General features: G+C 37.3%; 1 protein-coding gene across 5 annotated transcripts in view; it reads right to left on the minus strand.

Moving 5' to 3' along the window:
* The window catches only part of SNTG2 (syntrophin gamma 2), a 440,849-nt gene that overhangs the window by 70,859 nt on the left and 351,626 nt on the right, over positions 1 to 18,364 (minus strand). The gene's annotated exons all lie outside the window — the stretch shown is intronic.

The following is an 18,364-nucleotide window of genomic DNA, read 5'->3' on the forward strand; positions in this document are numbered from 1 at the left end:
CTATCTTTTATAAATACATTTTTATTTTTCAATCTGTTTATATGTACGATAGTTTGATATGGATACAATAATTTTAAAGTTTGTGGTGCACATATATAGTTAAAACTTTTATTTAGGCACTGTGGTTTACAAAAGTTATTTGCAGGGTTTTTTTCTCATTGATTTATCACTGGTTTACAGTATTAAATAATTTAAGAGTTTCATTTCTAATATGTTCCATTCCTACCACCAAATTTCCTGTGCCATATCATCACCCAAACCCCAGCTATTTATTCTCCTATGCTTCTTTTCTTTAACTATGGTAACTAACTTATTCTTTAAAGACTGTGGGAGTTAGTTTTGATGTTTAATGCCAGTTTATCTGCTTTAGTAATTCATATCACACATACGGGAAACAATATTTTTTGGTGGGGGGAGGATGCGGCTGCATCTGGCTATCAGGGCTTATTCCTGGCTCTGTATTAAGGGATTAATCCTGGCAGTGCTCAGAGAATCAAATGTGATGCTGGCAATTACCCACTGTACGATCTCTCTGACCTAGAAATTTCTAAATATACACGTGAAAATAAACCTATTTTCAATTGAATTTTTGTTTCTTTCTGTTTGGACCACACCAGACTATGCTCAGGGTTTACTCCTGGGTCTAATTAAGAATCACTGCTGGCAGGCTCAGGGAACCATATTAGGTGCCAGAGATCAAATCTGGGTTAGCCAGATGCAAGGCACGAGCTATATTCACTGTATAACTTCTCCAGCTCCTCAGTTGAATTCAATGTTGACAAAATTGGGGTAACTCAGCATGTATGTGCCTTAATTACCTTCTAAGCTACCAGCAGGAACTTTAAGTTTATATACAAAGGTACTCGGATGAGTAAATACATGTAACTTTTCTGTTGGTGTGTAATATGTGACTATAGTGATATGTTGTTGATAAAAAGAACTTGGTAATGTAGGAATTTAAACTATACAAAATTGTCTGACATCAAGAACGTATTTTGAAATAATTTATATTAAATTAAGGACCATTTTCAGTTTAAGCATGTAATGAATTTTCAAGTTATATATTTTCTGAAAAAAGTGGAAAGAGACAAGGAGTAAAATACCATGTCTGCAATCTTGTTCTTTAGAGCTAAATTCACAAGTTCACTCTATTTTAGAAACAAAACAAATTTTATAGCATCAATTTAGTGAAATAAATTGAATGGCCTCATGGGTGTTTCACAACTATTTTAACAGAAACAGTGATCAAAATTATTCAATTTCCCAATGCTGTTTTACAGTTTACAATTTGTATTTACAAATATATCTACATTACTTGTGATGAGCACTTAAAATATTCAATAGTGTAACTGACTTCATTTATTGTTATCCTAAATTTATTTTTAACAAACCATTAAAAGGGAGAAAAAAATCAAATAACTATATGTAGATAATCAATGGGCGATCTAGTAATCATTTCACTAAATAAAATAGAGACATAATGGAGACATAATCGGTTACTGGAAAGTGATTATAATAGAAATATTTAGAAAAGTTATGTGTTCATGACACTAATATTTTATAATTTAATATTATGTGTTCCAAATTGAACTCCACTGCTATTGTAATTTTAAATGTTTTTATTGTGTAAATGCTAATATAGAGAACCTGACTGGAGGTTCAATGGACTGGAGCATATACTTGACAAGTAGGAGACTGGGTTTGATACCTAGCACCATTGGGTCCTCTAAATACTCCCAAAAGTCAGTCCAAGCATCAGACCTATGGTGGCTCCTCAGTACCACTGGCTGTGGTTCAAAATCCACAAACGAAAACAAAAAACAAAACAAGAAACTGAAAGATAAAATATAAATTTGAGAAGTGTTAGAGTGATAATATGACAACCTGTCATGGATCACCTGGAACATTTGGATCCCAGTTTCAGAATTAGTGACAAAGAGGCTGCACTGTCCCTTGAGAACAGTGCAGACGCTGGATGATGCCCCAAACAGAAACACTGCAAATCCTGAATCCAAAGCAGCTGCTTGAGCCCCTGAGAGACGCACCTCTGCCTGGTCTAGCTGCCTGGATTCCTGAAGTCCCCTCTACCTCTGTTTTATGGCACATCCTATTGCCAGCCAAAGTGCCACTCATAGTTGAAAACAAACACATACATACAACTTTTAACTTTCTCAGTTATGACAATTTTGTATCATTCTGAAGATGCTAGAAAATACAAGGAAAAAAATCACTAAACACACTATTCAGAGATAGCTTCTCTTCATAGTTTTCTCATTGTTATAAATATACCTTATGCATATTCATGATTTCATATTTTCTCAAAATACAGTTTGTAATATCAGCATTTTCCACGTCATTAAATGTTTTTCAGAAAAGCAATTGTAATTGCTACTTAGAATTTCAATGTGCGGATTTAATAATTTTTAGCTTTATTTTTCTGATGGGCATTTTCGTTTGCTTTTGGGTTTCCCATTATAGTGCTAGGATTAGTGCTAGGAATAGCATATCTTCAATATGCTATTGTATGACATTGAAGGCACTTCTTATTTTTAATTCATTTTTTTGGGGGATCCCCAATGCTCAGGGGACATTGGGGCCACTCCCAGTGAGATCTGTTTAATTGGCCTGAGAATTCAATGCTAGCATCCAAAAATAGAGAGCTGCTTGGAACCAGTGATACTCAGGGGTTCCCTGGGCCACATCCATCAATGCTTAGAAGCCTCCATGGTTATACTCAGTGGTGTCTGGGGGTGGGGGTTGGATGGGCATGCAGTACTTGAGATCATATGCAGATATTTGCACATGCAAGACATAAGCCCTTGAACCCTAAGCCACTTCCTTATACACAGTGCATACTTTAGTTTATCCTTAGTAATGGTCGAATAAGGCATACATTTTGTTCCATATGCAGCATTTTCACTAAACGCCCAGTTTTTTAGTCGTGCTCCTCTGTTGTTATAGCATCATCTCTTATTTCCATTTACTTTTTTGTGTTTTCTCTAAGGGGATGACCCTTCTCCACCATCTTCCCTCTATTGATGTGTTCTCTGGACAAGAGGTGGGAAGCCAGCATGCTTTCAGCACCCTGTCATCTGGAGCATCTCCCATATGAACCAAGAACTGACTCAGGAAGAGAAAGTGTACCATTAGAGATATAGGTGCAAACGTAATGCTTGGAAGGATTCTCAGAGGGGCAATTTATTTAGTAACTTGGCGGGGGGCATCTTCACTCTGAAAGCTATGGAAGCAAACTGGGGTCCACCGATTATTCCAATACTAACAATGCCCTATGGTGGCTCATCAATTGTAAACTATACTGCCTGTTAATGCAAAATGTTAATAGAAGGGTGATAGATGCTACATTCCTGATTCTTTTTTTAAAAAAAATCTGAAACTGACTTAAAGAACAAAGTATTAAGTAAAATAATACCAAAACTAAATTGTGTTAAGTAAAATGAAATTACCAGGAGGTCAGTACGTATAGTGTTGGTTTAGCACATATAGTATGGAAAGGAATCTGAGATAGTCAGCCAGATACCTCAGAAGCAAATGTGCAAGGTGCAAGAAGAGATTGGTGGAGCCCAGGCCCCTCCCTTCACAAATACAATCTCCTTCCTTCAGTGGGTGTAAGAGAGACACTTCTCTAATTTAGCAAAAGCACAACATGAAAAAGCACTTCTAAGTTTTGGCTTAATGCAAATTATTTCCAAAATATTCACTATACATTGCAGGGCTATTTTTTCACTTTTTATTATTATTTATTAGCTATTACTCTAGAAACTGTGTAGGCTATAACCATCCAGCAATAAGTACAACAATCTCAAAGCTAGCAATGATTTAAGATAATACCAGTTCCAAGATAAGTATTTAATGAGCTAGTTTGGAAATAGTTCAAATAAGAGTCCAGTCGCTAAAATGAAAGTAAAGTAAATACATAAATGTGATTAAAAGTATTACATATGATTATAAAACAATCATGTATTATATATCCTGTAAGAATCAGATATATGGATATATAGTTGTTATATAGTTATGTAAAAATTGTATATATATATGTATATGTAAGGGTTTTTGGGGGTTGAGTGGTAGTGGTCTGGTGGTAGCATTGCAATGTGACAGTATTTAATGTCCTTGATTCACACTACCCCTTAGCAAAGTCAGGTATGTGGGGGAGCTGATCATGATACATGTTCCGGGGACCATCTGGGTAAGCATGATTTAGCAAGTCTGGAGTGGGAATCAGAGATCCTGATTTTCATTGTAAAATAAATTTGTTACTGGGTTACTGAAAATGACGCTAAAAGCCAGCAGCCTTAGCATTAGCGAGGCGCTAGCTAGAAATCCAGGAACTCATTGCACTTTTGAATTTACCTTTGGAAGGCAGATTTATGTTCTGATACATGTGAGCATTAGTGACCATTGTGTTCACAAACACAATGTATTCACGAGGCAGCCTTTCAAAAATAAAAATAATCCGAGGGCTTAAAGTCCAATGTCTTTTAAAAGAGAAGGAAGAAAGACAGAGGAAGGGATAGGCAAGGCTAGCTGGTGAATTCAGGAAACATTATTTGCAAATCAGACACGTATTTAATCATTATCCATGTTGCAAATGAATTCCTTATTTTGGAAAACAGTTGCTCCATAGCATTGTTTTCTTAAGGAAAACATTCTCTATGCAACAACAGGATTCGTATTTTACTGAACTTTTATAGAAAGAGGTGAAAACTTCTAATCAAGTGTGAAGAGAGCTGCTATGAGCGGGTACAGTGCTTTAGTGTACTGGACAGAGAATCACATGGGATGGGAATAGGGTTTGAACCAATCAGTCATGATTGTCCTTTGTAGTGACTCATAAACCGAGACTGGGAAAAGCAACACATACTGATACCTCTGTTTCTTTCTCTGTGTAGAACAAGGAAACCACCAGACTTTGGAAAGGATAAACAGTTTGTAATCATACACCATTAGTCATTTGCGAAATGAGAGCTGATGATTCTCTATTTTATCAGAATATAACACAGAATAAGTTTTAGACTATAAGACATTATAATATTGACAATTTAGAATTCTTTTAGAATACTTAATATGTAGCTTTAGTTACCCTTCCCCCGGGGATAGAATAATTCTATTAGATAAAAACATTATCTAATATTTATCCAGTCTACAAATCTTCATAGAAATAATTTATTTCAAGGTAAAAAATTTTTAAATGACAGGATACACTTGCCTAATTATTATTCTTAAAATAGCTTCTAATATTTTGCATATTCATAGGCAACAGCTATGTAATTTATATGTTAATGCTATAAGATGTTGAAAATTGATTTTATAACTATTACTTAGCACATTTTAATGATGCTTGATACACAAATAACTGAAATATTATTCCTCATTCCCCTTTGAAAATCAAATATAACTTTGGACTAAGAAGGGAAGCATGTGAAAAACGCTGAAGAATTTGGCTTTTAATATACACTTTCCAAGGTCTATTAGTATGCTGGCACCTGAGGCAAGCTGTCGTTTCTGGGTTTTGATGCCTTTTCAGAGAATACTTGAGCTATAAAACCAGACTTTTGGGGCTGAAGAAATAGTACTGTGGGTAAGGCTATAGCCTTGCACACTGGTGACTTGGGTTTGATCCCCAGCACCACATATGGTCCCCAGATCCCTGCCAGGAGTAATTACTGAGCACAGAGCCAAGAGTAAGCATTAAGGAGCCAGAGTGATGCATAGCAGGTAGGGCACTTGGCTTGCATGTGACCTACCTGGGATAAAACCCCAGCATTCTACATGATCCCCTGAGCACTACCAAAAGAGACCCCTGAGCATTGCTGGTATGGCCCCCAAACAAACAAAAAACAAGAGTAAGCATTAAAATACCACTGGGTGTGGCCCAAAAAGAAAAAAAAACAAAAACAAAAACAAATAACCTCCCCCACCAGACTTCTTTCTATCCAACATCTCTCTCTCCTTTTCTTTCTTCCATCATTTTTATTTCTACTCCCTCTTCAACATTATCTTTCCTCTTCATCCCAATGGAATTCAGAAACTATTCTGAGAATAAGACTTTTATCTTTCACTTGTTCCTACACTATCTGATAGAGAATCTTTGAGGCTTTCAAAATGTATTTAAATATTCTGACACTAAGTCTTGATCAAGAAGGTTCTGGGAATATGGTCAAGGCTTGCTCAGCGAAATTCTCTACCACCTGGGAGGAAGGATGATTGAGAGGTGACTAAGATGTGAATGTATGTGACAGTGACTCATCAAGGAAATTTGAAGATTTATGTTCCCTGGAGTAATTTGTTCCATTCTGGAGAGTGATGGACCAGAGAGAACTTGTCTATATTACTTAATTCTTTCTGCTTCTTGATAAGTTCTGCATCCTTGATAAGTTCTGATTAGCATAACTTTAGAGGTCCCCTCTGATGGCCCAGTTTTGTGCAGAATACCTCTGTTTACATCACAGTGGACTTCAGATTCAGGCAGGGGAAACGGAACAGAGATGTGATGTAGCACTGTAGCACTGTCCTCCTGTTGTTCATCAATTTGCTCGAGCGGGCACCAGTAACGTCTCCATTGTGAGACTTGTTGTTACTGTTTTTGGCATATATATACGTCATGGGGAGCTTCCCAGGCTCTGCGGTGCAGGCGAGATACTCTCGGTAGCTTGCTGGGCTCTATGAGAGGGATGGAGGAATTGAACGTGGGTTGGCTGCGTGCAAGGCAAACGCCCTACCTGCTGTGCTATCGCTCTAGCTGAGATGTGATGTGACTAATTGTCTCAGATTCAAAAATCTCCCATTTCATGTCAGATAAAATAAATCAATAAATATAGATATTAAAAACTTAACATATGGTTGTCTCCTATTTGGGAAATTAAAATTGGTTGTTGGCAAGTTTCCACCAGCTCTAGGATATAAAACCAAGGGCAGACAAAAATATATGTAAATATTTAGGTATGAATTAACTCTCCATATTTTGTGCCTTCTTTTATGATGAGAAGTGCTCAAGATTAGTAGCAAAATTTCTTCTGTTAAAATGCCACATCCACCAGCTGACCCCCTGGCACCGTGTCATCCCATCAACGGCCAAGACCCAGAGACTATAAAACCCAGCTCCCGGAAGAGAACAGCATAGAGTCTCTTGCCCGCGTGCCTGGCTGTCCTTGCCGGGGCCCTTTGGAGGGGGGTGGGTTGAGTTTCCCTCCCCGCCCTGAGCAGAGCTCCGGCAGTTGAAGACCTCCACAAGCAGCCACAACCATGCTGAGACCACTCTCCACACGCATGAAGGTACCGGCAGAGGAACAAAGACATGCACGTCCCGGGGCTGAGATCTCCAAGCCTGCTTGGATTGGGACTGAACATTCTCCACCCAGATCCTTCATCTTCCAGTAGGCAGGAGTCACACCCACCAACTGACCCCCTGGCGCTGTGTAATCCCATCAACGGCCAAGACCCAGAGACCATAAAACCCAGCTCCCGGAAGCGCGGCTGCATCAACTTATTATTTCATTCTTACTTTGGACAACCTGGCAGGCTACCGAATGTAACCTGCCCACATGGAAGAATCTGGCAAACTCCCCGTGGCGTACCCAATATGTCAAATACCAGTAACAATGATTGGTCTCATTCTCCTAACCCTGAAAGAGCCTTGAATATGGCACTTTAAATCTCAGGGCTAGGAAGAAGGAGATGTTACTGGGGCCTGCTCGAGGCAATCAACGAACAACAGGATAATTGTGATAGTGATCAAAATGCCACAGAGTTTTTAAACACATTTATACCTATGTAGATTAAGTCACTCAGTTTTCACCACAATCCTTTGGAGGTATGTAGACGAGCATTTATTATCATTGTCACAAAAATTAAAGACATTATAGAATAAAGAGGTTGGATAAATAATATGTCAAGATCCCATAAGAAAAAAAAAGAGATTCAACTTGGAATTTTTAGATTATAACTATAATAAATAATTTACATTATTAATGTACTATTTACCTGACACTTTATACAGAGTAAATGATTTTCATTGTCATATCTCTTAATCCTGCCTTAAAATATGAAATTATTTTGGAGAGCATATGAAAAATAATTTAGAACATTTTGTTTAGAACCAGCTAAATACCAAAACCAGAGGAAGTGCTGAAGATTAAAAACATCATAATCAAAATGGATAATGCTTTGATTGAGCTTATAATTAGTGGACACAGCTATAGAAAGAATATCAGAGTAATGGAATCTATGAAAAGCAAAAAGAACAAAGACTGAAAAGAAACAAATGAATAGAATTGCTAAGGACTGTGGGGCAACTATTACGGGTGTGATTCAGGCTGACTGTGACTATAACAAGATGAAATAAAGAATCTGTAGAGAGATATTTAAAAATGATAATGACAAAATTTTCTCAAATTAAAGCCAGGAATCAAAACATAGACCCAAGGTATCTACAGAAAATCAAATAGGATACGTGTCAACATGACTAAATCTTGGGGAAAAAATTTCAAATTACAGAACATAAAAAGACAAAGAAATCATGAATGAAACCCTGGGATATCTTACATACAAAAGAACAATGATAAGAATGACATGTGACTTCTCAGAAATCATGTAAAGAGACTGGAGCGAAATATTTAAAGTGCTGTGAGAGGAAAAATAAAGCATCAATCAAGTTCTGTTCCTTATTACATTGTTCTTTAAAAATTAATGATAAATAAAGTCTTCCACAGGCAACTAAAAATAAGAGATCAGTTACCCAGTAGAGCTTTAAAGAAATGTTAAAAGAAACTTTTCAATACAGGTCACAAATGAAAGAGAGGACACCACTACATATCCCAGAGATGTTCAAAGGAATAAAAACATTAAGTACTCTACCCCCACCACTTGACAAAATAGACGAAAGGGACCAATTATTTATAATACACCAAATACACAGAAGAAAAAAAAGACTCAAATATGACTGTATATATCAAATAAAATGAATCAAAATTATAACTTTAAAAAAGGAGAAAGCATTAGTCTCAGGTGGGTTCACTAATAAATGTTATAAACATTTAAGAAAAAGAGAAGCCAATTAGATATAATTTCCTCCAGGAATAGAAGCTGATTAAATGCTTTCACATTTATTCTATGAGACCAGCCTTACGGCAATACCAAAATAAAGCAATACCAAAAAAAAAAAAAATCCACTATAGGCTAATATGATCTTACATACAAAATTTTCAGAAATTTCAATTAAAATATCAAGCTAAAGAGATAGCTCAGTAGTAAGGAGTACATATCTGGTATGTGCGGGACCTGAGTTCAAATCCAGAACCTTTTAGTCCAAGCAGCACCACACTGCCTGAATATTGAACCATCTGATCCTGTTGGATAAATATTACCAAAAGCAGACCCTGGGAACACTGGGGAGTTTGGGAAGGTCCCCCAAATAAAAACATATATGCCACAACCAAGTGGTATTTATTCCAGGAATTAAAAAGCTCATTCAAAAGTTGATAATTAATGTACTTAATGACATCAACAGACTAAAAAAGAAAAGCAACATGATTTTATCAGTAAATGTAGAACAAGCATGGACAAAATATAACAATCAAAATATTTTCTGTAAGCTAGAGAGAGAAGGGGATTTTCTCAACTTGATTAAAAAATTTCCACAAAAACCTACATCTAATATAACTTGTTGATAAACTTGATGTTTTCCCAGTAAATCAGGTACAAGGCAGGTATACTTTCTTGCTACTCTTTTTCACCATTATATTGGAAGTATTTGTATTATCCATAATGTAAGAAAATCATACAAAAGATTTACAGGTAAGAGGAAAGCTATAAAGTCATAAAATTGTCTCTTTTCACAGATAACATGATCAATTATGTGGAAAACTATGAAAAAAGACACAGTTGAAGTCCAGATCTTGAAGAACTCCCTACATTTTCCTTAATATATTTTATAGATTCTGGTCTGGTCTCAAGGACTTTGATTCACTTTGAATTGACTTTTGTGTGAGGTGTAAGATATGGATCCAGTTTTAATTTTCTGTGTGTAGTTATCCAGCTTTGCCAGCACCATTTGTTGAAGAGACTATCTTTACTACATTTCATGCTCTCTGCCCCTTCGTCAAAAATGAGCTGACTGTATATGTGGGGGTTGTTCTTAGATATTCTTTTCTGAACCATTGGTCAGAGAGTCTGTTCTTATTCCAATACCATGATGTTTTAATTACAACAGTTTTATAGTATAATTTCAAGTTAGGTTTTTTCTTTTTCTTATTTTTCAGTATGGTTTTGGCTACTCAGGGTCTTTTATGATTCCATACAAACTTTATTACTTACTTCTCTAAGTCCTTGAAGAATGTTGTCTGAATTTGGATAGGGATTGCATTGAATCTATATAGCAGTTTAGGTAAGATGGTCATTTCGACAATATTGATTTTTCCAATCTAAGAGCATGGAATATTTTTCCAGTTTTTAAGATCTTCTAGTTTTTAAGTGCTTTAAAGTCTTCTTGGTATAGATCTCTGACCTCTTTTGTTAATTTGGTTCCTAAAAACTTGATATTCTTGGACACAATTTCGAATGGGATAGATTATTTGGTCTCTTTTTCCTCTGATTCACTATCTGTATATAAGAATGCAACCGACTTTTGTGTATTGACGTTGTAGCCAGCCACTTTGCAGTAATTAGTTTATTGTTTCTAGCAGGTTTTTTTTGTGAGTCTTCTATTTTGGTTTTCTATTTATAGTATGTCATCTGCAAATAAAGATTATTTGACTTCTTTTCTAATTTTGACCCCTTTGATTTCCTTCTCTTGCCTGATTGCTGTTGCTACACCACTGGCAAACATGACAGAACAAAAAATAAACAAATGGAACTATGTCAAATTAAAGAGTTTCTGTATGGCTAAAGAAATATGGGCTAAAACTAAAAGATAACTAACTGAATGGTCAGCACATCAGATGAAAGGTTGATATCCAGGATATATATTCACAAAGATCAGCAACAAAAATCACCAAACCCCCATCAAAATATGGGGAGAGGAAATGAACAGTGATTTCTCCAAGGAAGATCAACAAATGGCCAACAGGCATATGAAAAATTTCTCACCATTGCTTATTATTAGGGTAATTCAAAACAAGATGACAATGAGATACCAACTCACACCAGACAGAATGGCACCTATCAAAGACAATGGGAACAACTGTTGGGGATGTGTTGAAAAAGGAACTCTCATCCACTGCTGGTGGGAATGTTTTCTGATTCAACCCCTATGGAAAACAATACAGAGAGTTCTTAGTAAACTTAAAATTGAGCTACCCTATAAGGCAGCAATTTCACTTTTGCATATCTACCCTCAGGACAGAAAAATAGTCATTTGAAAGGACACAGACACACCATTATTGATTGTAGTACTCAGTATGAACTGTAGTACTGTCCTCCTGTTCATCAATTTTCTCAAGTAGGCACCAGTAACTTCTCCATTGTGAGACTTCTTGTTACTGTTTTTGGCATATCGAATACTCCATGGGGAGTTTGCCAGGCTCTGTCTGCAGGCAGGATACTCTCAGTAGCTTGCTGAGCTCTCTGAGAGGGACAGAGGAATCGAACCTGGGTCGGCTGTGTGCAAGGCCAATGCCCTACCCACAGTGCTATCGCTCCAGCCCAGTACTCAATATAATAGCTAATATTTATAATCAATCTAGATGTCCAACAACAGATTAGTGGATCATGAAAATGTAGTATATATACACAATGGAATACTATGCATTGTATAAAGAATGATGGAATCATGCAATTTGTTGCAATGGAACTGGAAAATATCATATTAAATGAAGTAAGCCAGAAGAAGGACAAAAACAGGATGATATCACTTACATGCAGTATTTAGAGTATCTGAATGATGGAATGCAGTTGTTTAAGGGGAGAAGGAGGCATAGATTATCCTTAGCCCCAGAATATAGAGAGGAGAAGGAAAGAAACTGAGTGAAAGGGAAGGGGAGAAGAGATAGCTGAGAAGCAATGGAGGCAGGGGTCAAGGGGACTTAGGCACATTGGTGGTGTAAAGAAATAACAGAGCTCAATAACCAAACCACAGAGTCAACAACACTGAAATCACAAGACCCAAACTTTAATAACCAAGTTTATAGGGTGTCTGTCAATATGGCAGGCTGGGGCTAGGAGGCCTCTGTGGGGACTGGTAGAAGAGGGAATCTGGGAACAGTACTGGTGGAGGTATGGTGACACTGGTGTAGGGACTGATGATGAAACATTGTATGTCAAAAAGCCAACTATGAGTAACTTTGTAATTCATGGTGCTTTAATAAAATAAACATTTGCAATATAAGCTCATTAATGGCCATGATCCAGAGATCCAAAGATAAATCTTGGAAGAGATCAATAAGCTGCAGAGATGACTCCAGTTCCCCAAATCACCATCCTGTTAAAAAAAACTATCTCGAATTGTATCATCCTATTTAAAATTTTAGAGTTCTTTCAGTGCGAGGTCATGAATGCAGCCTCATGACATCTTATGCTCTACACCTCTGATGTACCTATCACACTGGATCAAATGTAAAGTAGAAGGCAACCTTGATTAAAAAAATCTTGATTAAATCTTGATTAAAAACTATTAGCATACAAGGCTTAACCTGTGACAACATGTTAGTAATCTCCTATACACGGGCTTAATGGCTCCACCATCTTCACGCATTTTCTTCTAAGGAAACCCTTTTTGATCATTTTTAGTGAATTATTTATAACAAGCAACACAAAAGAAATTATTTAGGGCCTGCTATTGGGGCAGGCTTGGGTGGTGGTTGAGAAAATTTGAAATAATGGTGGTGGGAAGGTGTAATGGTGGTGGGATTGTTGTTGGAATACTGAATATAATAAATTATTGTGAACAACTTTATAAAAATAAAAATAGAATTAAAAATAAAATAAATATTTAAAAAATGAAAGAATTAATATGCAATTCCTGGAACCAATAACCAACTACAGCCAATTAGGAGACAGGCTTACATATAAAATTTAACCACAGGCAAAACTCTCCATGATATTGAAGCTAATGGTATCTTCAAAGATGTCACGCCACTGGCCGAGCAAGTGAAAACAGAGATAGACAAATGGGACTATCTTAAACTAAGAAGCTTCTGCACCTCAAAAGAAACAGTGACCAAAATACAAAGACAGCCTACAGAATGGGAAAGGATATTCACCAAATACACATCTGACAAGGTGTTGATATCAAGGATATACAAGGTACTGGTGGAACTCCACAAGAAGAAATCACCCAATCCCATCAAAAAATGGGGCAAGGCAATGAACAGAAACTTTCGCAAAGAAGAAATCCGAATGGCAAAAAAGGCACATGAGAAAATGCTCTACATCACTAATCATCAGAGAGATGCAGATCAAAACAACAATGAGATATCATTTCACACCACAGAGACTGGCCCACATCCACAAGAACAAAAGCAACCGGTGCTGGTGCGGATGTGGCGAGAAAGGGACCCTCCTTCACTGCTGGTGGGAATGCCGGCTGGTCCAACCCTTTTGGAAAACAGTATGGACGATTCTCAAAAAATTAGAATTTGATCTCCAATTTGACCCAGCTATAGCACTCCTGGGAATATATCCCAGAGAGGCAAAAAGGTATAGTCGAAGTGACATCTGCAATTGTTTGTTCATTGCAGCACTCTTTACAATAGCCAGAATCTGGAAAAAACCTGAGTGCCCGAGAACAGATGACTGGTTAAAGAAACTTTGGTACATCTACACAATGGAGTACTATGTAGCTGTTAGAAAAGATGAAGTTATGAAATTTACATACAAGTGGTACTACATGGAAAGTATCATGTTAAGCGAAATGAGTCAGAAAGAGCGGGATAGACACAGAAAGATTGCATTCATCTGGGGAACATAAAGCAACAAAAAGGGAGATTAACACCTAGGAATGGCTGAGATTAGTACCAGGAATTTTGCTCCATGACTTGAAGGCCAGCCACATGTGTTAGGTGAAAAGAAAGCTCAGATAGAGAAGAGAGCACCAAATAAAGGGTGTTGTGAGGATCCTCCCAGGGTGGGAGAAGCATGCTAAAAGTAGTCTAGACCAAACATGATTGCCACTCAATGCCTCTCTTGCAAAACACAGTACCCAAAAGAAGAGAGAGAGAACAAGGGGGAATGCCCTGCCACAGAGGCAGGGTGGGACGGGGGGGGGATGGGGGGTTGGGGGAGATGCTGGGACACCGTGGTGGTGGAGGATGGGCACTGGTGGAGGGATGGGTACTTGATCATTGTATAACTGAAACCCAAGCACAAAAATTTATAAGTCTATAACTGTACCTCATGATGTTTCACTAATAAAAAAATAAAAAAAAATTTAACCACATTCCTGTTGGATATTAACTCTAAGTGTTTTAGGTTTCATCACTGAATTGCTCCTTTCCCCTTTCCCAGCAAAGCTTACAGTGCTCTTTAGAGCATCCCTAATCCCCTGAGTTTAAACTTATCTTTCTGTTTTATACCTCACTGTCATCGTTTCTCAAGTCAGTCTTGGTTACTTATAAACAAAAACTTTCTAGTAATTCTGAATTTTGTATTTGTAGTTAATTACTTGCTTTTCTATTTCCCCTATAGACTTTTCATATTTTACTACAGAGTAATGTTCTTCGCTTAAACACAGAAAGACCTTAATGCTATGCTCCTAATATTTGGGAGCTGATTGACTCTGAAATATACCTACTCCTGGGCATCTGTCATAACTGCTTGACTTGGGCTTTGGGTGCTGTAGTTCCTAACACTACAAAAGGGAGGTCCCACTGTGGGACTGGGATGAGCCCGGGGCGAATGACAAAGCTACCCCAGCACTGAAATGAGACAGTCTAGAAACCATAAATGCATGGTCTTGATGAAAGCTGTTATGACTTAAGAGACAGGACTGCCATGGGTAAGAACAAACTGAACTGACCTGAGGACTTAGACTGGAATTTACAGTAAAAGCTTCATTTGCTCTTGGAGCCCAGAGAGCTGTTTTGGGATATTTATCTCTTACTGTGTTTATCCAAATGACCACAAATAGTGGTAAGAAGCAGAATTAATTGTTTGACTAATTGTTTGACTAATTGTTTGATATATATATGACTAGAGGGAAAGAGAAAACCAATATAGATATCCCTTGGAAACAGATATTCTCCTTGAGTTTATCTCATCCAGAGAATTGCCTCTGCTGGAATGTTTTACCTCTCTGACCCTTTCAGATGTCCTATAAGTATGCTATCAGCTGTTCAATAAATGAGCCATTTTCACCATCAAGTTGTGGTCCCATCTCTGTGCTTCCCTGCTGGGGAGGCCTGGGGAAGCCTGGGGAGGACAAGTGGCGACTCTTGGCCACCAAACGCACATGTTCTTGCAGCACCCACATCATTTTGTGAACTCACACATTCCTATCAGCAATGAATGAATAAATGGAACTTGCCATTAAAATAATACATTTATATTATTACTTCATAAATTAATAAAATATGAAGACTATAATATCTGAGTACTTCAAGTACAGAGTACTTCAAACAACTAAAAACGTGCAATATTACATATTTGTTGATTGCAAGAATAAACATTGCATGATATAAGCTCTTCCCAGCTAATATCTGTAGATTCAATATAAACCCAATAATATTCCCAGAAATTTAGATATTTTGTTCAGATGGCAAACTGATTATAAGGTCACTGTCACTGTCCTCCCATTGTTCATTGATTTGCTTGAGTGGGCCCAGTGACATCTCCATTGTGACAATGGTTAGTGTGTGTATATGACAAATCCATAATGGACAACACAACATTGAAAGAGGGCAACAAAATTGGAGAATTAATACCACCCAACTTCAAGGATACTAAAAAACTAAAAAAGTCAACAAAGAATTGAATTGGAAAAACCTATGTTTACAGAAAACAAGAAAAAGGATGTCTGTGACCCCCTTATTCAGAAATGGCAAAATTTGGAGGCGATCACCTGTTCAGTAGGTGAGAAGTGAAGTTAGGCAATGAACTTTTATTCTGAACGAAACAAAATAAGCTATTGAGTCATGAAACGACAGAGGAAAATTAAATGCACATTAAGTGAAAGATGCCAATATGAAAAGGGTACATACCATGTGATTTCAACTTTATGGCACTCTAGAAAAGACAAAACTATAGAGACTGTAACAAAATCAGTGTTTGTTGGGAATGGGGAAGGGTTAAATAAGTAAAACAAAGAGGGTTATTAGGGTAATGAAACTGTCCTACATGATAATGTCTCTAATAGTGGATATTATACATTTGTCCAAACCTATAGAAGGTATTACACCAAGAGTAAACTCTAATGTAAGTTATGGACTTTGGGTGATAATGACATTTCAGTTCACTGGTTATTTCAAATGCATCCTGTGGTGGGTGATGTGAATAGTGGGGTAGACTAGGCCTTTCACGGGGTAAATACATGGGAACTCTCTGGACTTTTCCCCAATTTCATTATAAGCAAAAAAATTACCTAAAATGAAATATTTCAAATTTACACACTTTTAAGTATTTGTGACATTCTGTGTTTAATACGCAACCCACTCACATTTCAAAGTGAAAGATACTATTGTGCTTTTCATCTGTAATGAATAGACAGCTCAGCAGAAGCTCAATCTCTCAGATCCGCTAATATATATTGTTTTCAATTTTTATAGGACTTATTTACATGTTTCTTATTTTATGAAATACAGAAAAAGATACCTTTAGCATTGAGAGCTTCTGAAAATATCTCTAAATGTCAAGAAGTACAACATCAATACTACACATTCTCTGAGAAGCAATGCCTCCTCTTGTGGCCCCTGAGATGCACAGCCCAGGGCGGGGGAGCGGGGAGGACTGCACAGCTGCTCCTGCTCCTGCTTCTGGAATGGGGTCATCGCAGTGTTTCCTTTAAACTGCACAAAGGTCTGAGATACTCTACAGTCTAGTTGCCTTCTTGTGGAATCCGCTGATCTTTCCGAAGGCCTAAATTATCAAATTCTGTGAGATGAGACAGCTTACTGTTCCCTACACCCACTTCATATCTAAGGAGTTTTTTCCCCCCTCTTCATATTCTTTTTAGAGAGGATGTTAAAACATTTTCAGACCATGTAAGAGAGCCAAAACAATTTACTATCTGGCACTATTTATTTTATAGATTATGCAAGCAATAATCAAGGAGCATCTTCTTTATGCTAGGCCTGAGGCTAATGTGATGGAAGCAAGGAAGGATACAATGTTGAGAATCATCCAGATCAGTGGGAAAGAAACAAATTGAATTTCTAGGATGATATGAGTACAGAGCACTTCTACATAAATCATCTTATTTTAAACTCACTAAAATCCTCTTGCATGGGCATTTATTTTACTCTCATGTTTCAGGTTATATTTAGTAAATCGAGGTCACCTGAAACTTAAAACTTAATAAAGACTAAGAAGTGTGTAAAAAAGCATCAACTTGATTTAACTTTTTAATTAGATAATTAGAAATACTACTGTGTTCATCTTCCCTCCCCAGCCCCCACCTTCTTGGTTTTTGGCCATACCCAGCTGTTCTCAAGGCATGCCTCTGGCTCTGGCTCTGCACTTGGTGAGCACTTGGCGAGCTTGGGGGACCATATGTTGTGCCAAAGATCAAATTCAGGTCAGCGGTGTTCAAGGCAAGTGCACTAACTGCTTTACTATTATTCCATCCAATTCACCTTTTTTTGTCTTTCTTCTTTTTTGCTTTTTTTTGGGAGTAACACCCAGTGATACACAGGGGTTACTCCTGACTCGTGCTCAGGAATTACTCCTGGTGGTGTTTGGGGGACCATATGGGATGTTGGGAATTGAACCCAGGTTGGCCACATGCAAGGCAAATGCCCTACCCACTGTGCTATTGCTCCTGCCCCCTCGCCTTTTCTTTTTTGCCTGTGTCGCTAGTTCTGATTATTTCTGCAACATGAAATTGTTCAGGTTCAAGAGAAACAGAGAGCTTCTCAAACAGTCATCATGAAAAGTCCAGCTACATGCACATCAGCACTCATTTGGTCTCACAGCACTAGGGGTCATCTATGTATTGATGCATCCAAAATTTATTTGATTAGGTAGACTGCATCTATAAAGTACAAACTTGTATATCCAACTGTGCGCTGTAGCACTGTCCTCCTGTTGTTCATGGATTTGCTTGAGCAGGTCCAGTAATATCTCCATTGTGAGACTTATTGTTACTGTATTTGGCATATTGGATATCCAACTCTATTAAAATAAAAATTTTATTTTTCATATATTTAGATATTTCAAACTCAGGAACTTGTATGTCCACTAATACCATTCTCCCTTTCTG

Source organism: Sorex fumeus, unplaced genomic scaffold (assembly GCF_029834395.1).
Source record: "Sorex fumeus unplaced genomic scaffold, SorFum_2.1 ptg000006l, whole genome shotgun sequence".
Taxonomy (NCBI): domain Eukaryota; kingdom Metazoa; phylum Chordata; class Mammalia; order Eulipotyphla; family Soricidae; genus Sorex; species Sorex fumeus.